This window comes from Phyllobates terribilis, unplaced genomic scaffold (genome assembly GCF_046119375.1).
Source record: "Phyllobates terribilis strain yellow unplaced genomic scaffold, ASM4611937v1 Scaffold_7__3_contigs__length_470593459, whole genome shotgun sequence".
Lineage (NCBI taxonomy): Eukaryota > Metazoa > Chordata > Amphibia > Anura > Dendrobatidae > Phyllobates > Phyllobates terribilis.
In genome coordinates, this window is record NW_027362767.1 from 430,075,601 (window position 1) to 430,082,240 (window position 6,640).

Sequence of the window (6,640 nt, forward strand, 5' to 3'; positions counted from 1 at the left end):
GGTGAGGGTTGCCATGCATACCAGGATTGGGGGTGAGGGGTGCCATGCATACCAGGATTGGGGGTGAGGGTGCTATGCATACCAGGATTGGGGCGAGGGGTGTCATGCATACCAGGATTGGGGATGAGGGGAGCCATGCATTCCAGGATGGGGGTGAGGGGTGCCATGCATACCAGGATAGGATGGTGGGGACAGGAGGGGGGGGCAGCATATACCAGCATGGAAGACCATATACCAATAAAAATGCTCGCCACCCGGGCGTAGAATGGGTAAATTAGCTAGTGTGAATATATATATATGTACAGTACAGACCAAAAGTTTGGACACACCTTCTCATTTAAAGATTTTTCTGTATTTTCATGACTATGAAAATTGTGCATTCACACTGAAGGCATCAAAACTATGAATTAACACATGTGGAATTATATATTTAACAAAAAAGTGTGAAACAACTGAAAATATGTCTTATATTCTAGGTTCTTCAAAGTAGCCACCTTTTGCTTTGATGACTGCTTTGCACACTCTTGGCATTCTCTTGATGAGCTTCAAGAGGTAGTCACCGGAAATGGTCTTCCAACAATCTTGAAGGAGTTCCCAGAGGTGCTTAGCACTTGTTGGCCCTTTTGCCTTCACTCTGCGGTCCAGTTCACCCCAAACCATCTCCATTGGGTTCAGGTCTGGTGACTGTGGAGGCCAGGTCATCTGGCATAGCACCCCATCACTCTCCTTCTTGTTCAAATAGCCCTTACACAGCCTGGAGGTGTGTTTGGGGTCATTGTCCTGTTGAAAAATAAATGATGGTCCAACTAAACGCAAACCGGATGGAATAGCATGCCGCTGCAAGATGCTGTGGTAGCCATGCTGGTTCAGTATGCCTTCAATTTTGAATAAATCCCCAACAGTGTCACCAGAAAAGCACCCCCACACCATCCCACCTCCTCCTTGCTTCACGGTGGGAACCAGGCATGTAGAGTCCATCCGTTCACCTTTTCTGCGTCGCACAAAGACACGGTGGTTGGAACCAAAGATCTCAAATTTGGACTCATCAGACCAAAGCACAGATTTCCACTGGTCTAATGTCCATTCCTTGTGTTCTTTAGCCCAAACAAGTCTCTTCTGCTTGTTGCCTGTCCTTAGCAGTGGTTTCCTAGCAGCTATTTTACCATGAAGGCCTGCTGCACAAAGTCTCCTCTTAACAGTTGTTGAAGAGATGTGTCTGCTGCTAGAACTCTGTGTGGCATTGACCTGGTCTCTAATCTGAGCTGCTGTTAACCTGCGATTTCTGAGGCTGGTGACTCGGATAAACTTATCCTCAGAAGTAGAGGTGACTCTTGGTCTTCCTTCCCTGGGGCGGTCCTCATGTGAGCCAGTTTCTTTGTAGCGCTTGATGGTTTTTGCAACTACACTTGGGGACACTTTCAAAGTTTTCCCAATTTTTCGGACTGACTGACCTTCATTTCTCAAAGTAATGATGGCCACTCGTTTTTCTTTACTTAGCTCCTTTTTTCTTGCCATAATACAAATTCTAACAGTCTATTCAGTACGACTATCAGCTGTGTATCCACCAGACTTCTGCACAACGCAACTGATGGTCCCAACCCCACTTATAAGGCAAGAAATCCCACTTATTAAACCTGACAGGGCACACCTGTGAAGTGAAAACCATTTCCGGTGACTACCTCTTGAAGCTCATCAAGAGAATGCCAAGAGTGTGCAAAGCAGTCATCAAAGCAAAAGGTGGCTACTTTGAAGAACCTAGAATATAAGACATATTTTCAGTTGTTTCACACTTTTTTGTTAAGTATATAATTCCACATGTGGTAATTCATAGTTTTGATGCCTTCAGTGTGAATGTACAATTTTCAAAGTCATGAAAATACAGAAAAATCTTTAAATGAGAAGGTGTGTCCAAACTTTTGGTCTGTACTGTATATGTATATACACATACACACATATATATATATATATATATATATATATATATGCACACATATACACACATATATATACATACACACACATACAGTATGTGTGTATGTGTTTATGTATATGTGTGTGTGTGTTTATGTATAACATATATACATAAACACCCATATATACACACATAAACACACTGTGGATATAAAAAGTCTACATGCCCTGTTAAAAAGCCAGGTTTTTGTCAGCTTAAAAAAAAAAAAGCTCCTACCAAGAAGAATTATTTCAGAACTATTTCCACCTTTAATCTTGTCCATGATCTGTACAAATCAATTGAAAAATCTTGAGAAATCTTTTCAGGTGGAAAAAGAAAGAACTAAAATAATGTGGTTGTATAAATCTACACACCCTTACACCAAGACATTCCTGACAGCATTCAGTCTTTTTGGGTCGGATTCTATCAGCACGCCACATCTAGAATAGTCAATCTCTTTATTGCAGTATCACAACATCTGTCAGATTGCAGGGGCATCTCCTGCATACAGCGCCCTCTTCAGGTCACCACAGATTGTCACTTGGATTCAGGTCTGGGCTCTGGCTGGCCTGCTCCAAAACCTTGATCTTCTTCTGGTGAAGCCATTCTTTTGGTTACTTGGAGGTCACTTAGGGTCGTTGTCATGCTGAAATGTGAAATTCCTCATTATCTCCAGATTTTTAGCAGATGCCTGAAGGTTTTGTTCCAAAATTGACAGATATTTGGAACTGATCATAATTCCCTCTACCTTGACTAAAGCTTAATTTCCAGCAATCGAAAAATTTGCCCCAAAGCATAATGCTACCTCCACCATGCTTCACTGTGGGTGTGGAGGTTCTTTTGGCGATGCACAGTGTTGGCTTTGCTTTCGGAATTATGGCCAAAAAGATCAACCCTGCTCTCATCAAACCATAACATTTTCTCATATACTTTTGTCAGACTTTATGTAGATTTTGGCCAAACATAGCTGGGCTATGGATTTTTGTTTTTTTTTGTAAGAAAAGGCTTCCATCTTGCCACCCTACCCCACAGGCCAGACATATGAAGAACACAAGACATTCTTTTAACATATCGTACACAAGCAGTGCTTGCCAGAAATTCCTGCAGCTCCTTTAATGTTGCTGTCGGCCTCTTGGCAGTCTCCTGGACCTATTTTCTTCTGGTCTTTTCATCAATTTTTGAGGGACATCCAATTCTAGGTAATGTCACTGTTGTGCTAAATTTAAACCATTTGTTAATGACGTCTTCACAGTATCCATGGTAGATCTAATGCCTTGGAAAAACATTTTTGTACCCTTCTCCTGACTGATAACTGTAAACAATGAGATCCCTTTGCTGTGTTGTCAGCTGTTTTCAGACCACGGCTTTTGCTATTAAATTGAAAGAAATTGTCAGGAAAATCCTCCTAGAACAGCAAAACTTTCTATGGGATTCATCAGAATCTCGGTAGATGACGGCATCCATGCACTGACTACTATTTACCAAAAGGTTACGTGTAAGTGGCCGATTCTGAGCACAACCACATTATTATCGTTTAGTTAGTTTTATTAAAGGTGGAAACGATTCTGAAATTATTATTTTTGGGCTGATTTTTTTTTTTTACAAGACAAAAACCTGGCATTTTAACAAGTATGTGTAGACTTTGCATATCCACTGTACATATAGACATATAGTATAAACAAATATATAAAATTTAAAACGTTTTAATACAGTTTGTATTAATTCCTTCTATAGCCATTTTGTGATCTATGAATGTTGTCAGTGAATAGAAATAAATTTCATACATCCAGAGGCTTTCAAGCCGCACATATCTGATACGTCAGACCCAAGGGTTTTCTACAATTGCATATACAGTGGTGGCCAAAAGTATTTGCACCCCTGCAATTCTGTCAGATAATACTCAGTTTCTTCCTGAAAATGATTGCAATCACAAATTCTTTGGTATTATTCTCTTCATTTAATTTGTCTTCAATGAAAAAACACAAAAAGAATTGTCCTAAAGCCAAATTGGATATAATTTCACACCAAACCTAAAAAAGGGGGTGGACAAAAGTATTGGCACTGTTTGAAAAATCATGTGATGCTTCTCTAATTCGTGTAATTAACAGCACCTGTAACTTACCTGTGGCACCTAACAGGTGTTGGCAATAAGTAAATCACACTTGCAGCCAGTTAACATGGATTAAAGTTGACTCAACCTCTGTCCTGTGTCCTTGTGTGTACCACATTGAGCATGGAGAAAAGAAAGAAGACCAAAGAACTGTCTGAAGACTTGAGAAACCAAATTGTGAGGAAGCATGAACAATCTCAAGGCTACAAGTCCATCTCCAAAGACCTGAATGTTCCTGTGTCTTCCGTATGCAGTGTCATCAAGAAGTGTAAAGCCCATGGCACTGTGGCTAACCTCCCTAGATGTGGACGGAAAAGAAAAATTGACGAGAGATTTCAACGTAAGATTGTGGGGATGGTGGATAAAGAACCTCGACTAACATCAAAACAAGTTCAAGTTGCCCTGCAGTCCGAGGGTACAACAGTGTCAACTTGTACTATCCGTCGGCGTCTGAATGAAAAGGGACTGTATGGTAGGATACCCAGGAAGACCCCACTTCTTACCCCGTGGCATAAAAAATCCAGGCTGGAGTTTGCCAAAACTTACCTGAGAAAGCCTAAAACGTTTTCGAAGAATGTTCTCTGGTCAGATGAGACAAAAGTAGAGCTTTTTGGGAAAAAGCATCAACATAGAGTGTACAGGGAAAATAAAGAGGCATTCAAAGAAAAGAACACGGTCCCTACAGTCAAACATGGCGGAGGTTCCCTGATGTTTTGGGGTTGCTTTGCTGCCTCTGGCACTGGACTGCTTGACCGTGTGGATGGCATTATGAAGTCTGAAGACTATCAACAAATTTTGCAGCATAATGTAGGGCCCAGTGTGAGAAAGCTGGGTCTCCCTCAGAGGTCATGGGTCTTCCAGCAGGACAATGACCCAAAACACACTTCCAAAAGCACTATAAAATGGTTTGAGAGAAAGCACTGGAGACTTCTAAGGTGGCCAGCAATGAGTCCAGACCTGAATCCCATAGAACACCTCTGGAGAGATCTCAAAATGGCAGTTTGGAGAAGGCACCCTTCAAATATCAGGGACCTGGAGCAGTTTGCCAAAGAAGAATGGTCTACAATTCCAGCAGAGCATTGTAAGAAACTCATTGATGGTTACCGGAAGTGGTTGTTCGCAGTTATTTTGGCTAAAGGTTGTGCAACCAAGTATTAGGCTGAGGGTGCCAATACTTTTGTCTGGCCCATTTTTGGAGTTTTGTGTGAAATGATCAATGATTTGATTTTTGCTTCATTCTCTTTTGTGTTTTTTCCTTGCAAGCAAATTAAATGAAGATAATAAGACCAAAGAATTTGTGATTGCAATCATATTCAGGAAGAAACTGAGTATTATCTGACAGAATTGCACGGGTGCCAATACTTCTGGCCACCACTGTAGTCTATAAAATCAATCTTCATGTGTATTCTTAATTACTTGGGGGCCTCAATCTATGAGAATTAGGAACGACAACATGGTGGTTTAAAAACAAGAGACAACGAAAAATGGCATCCTCCAAATCATAATCTGTTCTCAATATATGAAAATACTAACAAGCAAATGGCAACTATAAAACCATCATATGTCCAGTTGTGAAGCTTCGATGACTAACTGGCTGTATACTCTTGCATCAAATGATAGCATTGATCGGAATATCAAAAATATCAATTCGATGACCAATAATTATTATATAAAATGCACAGTAAAATAATAAAATGCAAAACTGGAGCAAAATTGGGATCCAGACATGTCGTATCTGATAAACAGAGATTTATAGCCTTAAACTGGCATATCTCTGTGGAGCATTAACCACCATTGAGTAACCTGCCTGTCCTCTGTCGAAACAATTTCTACAATAACATCTCTTCCCCGGAGACACTAACGAGACCTTAGACATTTTCACTGTTTAGTAAAATGTTTTAGCTATGAGTGATCGCCTAATCCTATAACATTGTCAGACATATTATTGGGAAGTGTCCATCCATATTGCTTGACCTCGCCTTTGACAAAGAGTCATGGACTTGTCTATACGCCACCTGGGTCAGACGTAACTTTAGCCCTAATCTGCTCACATAAGTCCAACACATTAACGAAGGTGCCAATCCAGTCCTAATAATTAATGGCAAAAGTACAGACCCAATAAATCTCTTCCAAGGCAGAGATGTCCTTTATCAAGGAGGTCAATATGGCAGCTTTTGATGCTCCCCTTCCCTAGACAAATACTCCAGAACATCTTTGAAGGCTTAAAGTCACCCCCTCCAGTCTACAGTATACACAGAGAAAAGTGCAAAAGCTTAATGTTAAAGAGACAATGCCAACCAAATGCTGCAACTTCACTTCCAAATAAATATGCAAATATTGATTCCAGTGTCATCTATTGGAGATAGCAATAAAAAAAAATACAAAAAATCAATATCGATGTTTAAAGGGCCTTGCTACATTACTTTGGATAGGAAGTCAAACTAGAAGCTCCATTTGTAGACTCATTTAGGGGGTTTTGCCCCTCATCAGTGCAAAGAAACCGAAATGGTTGGATGTGTGATAGGTTTGGCTTCCTATATTAAGTCGTGGCAAGGGCCTTTAAATTGTTGATATTGACT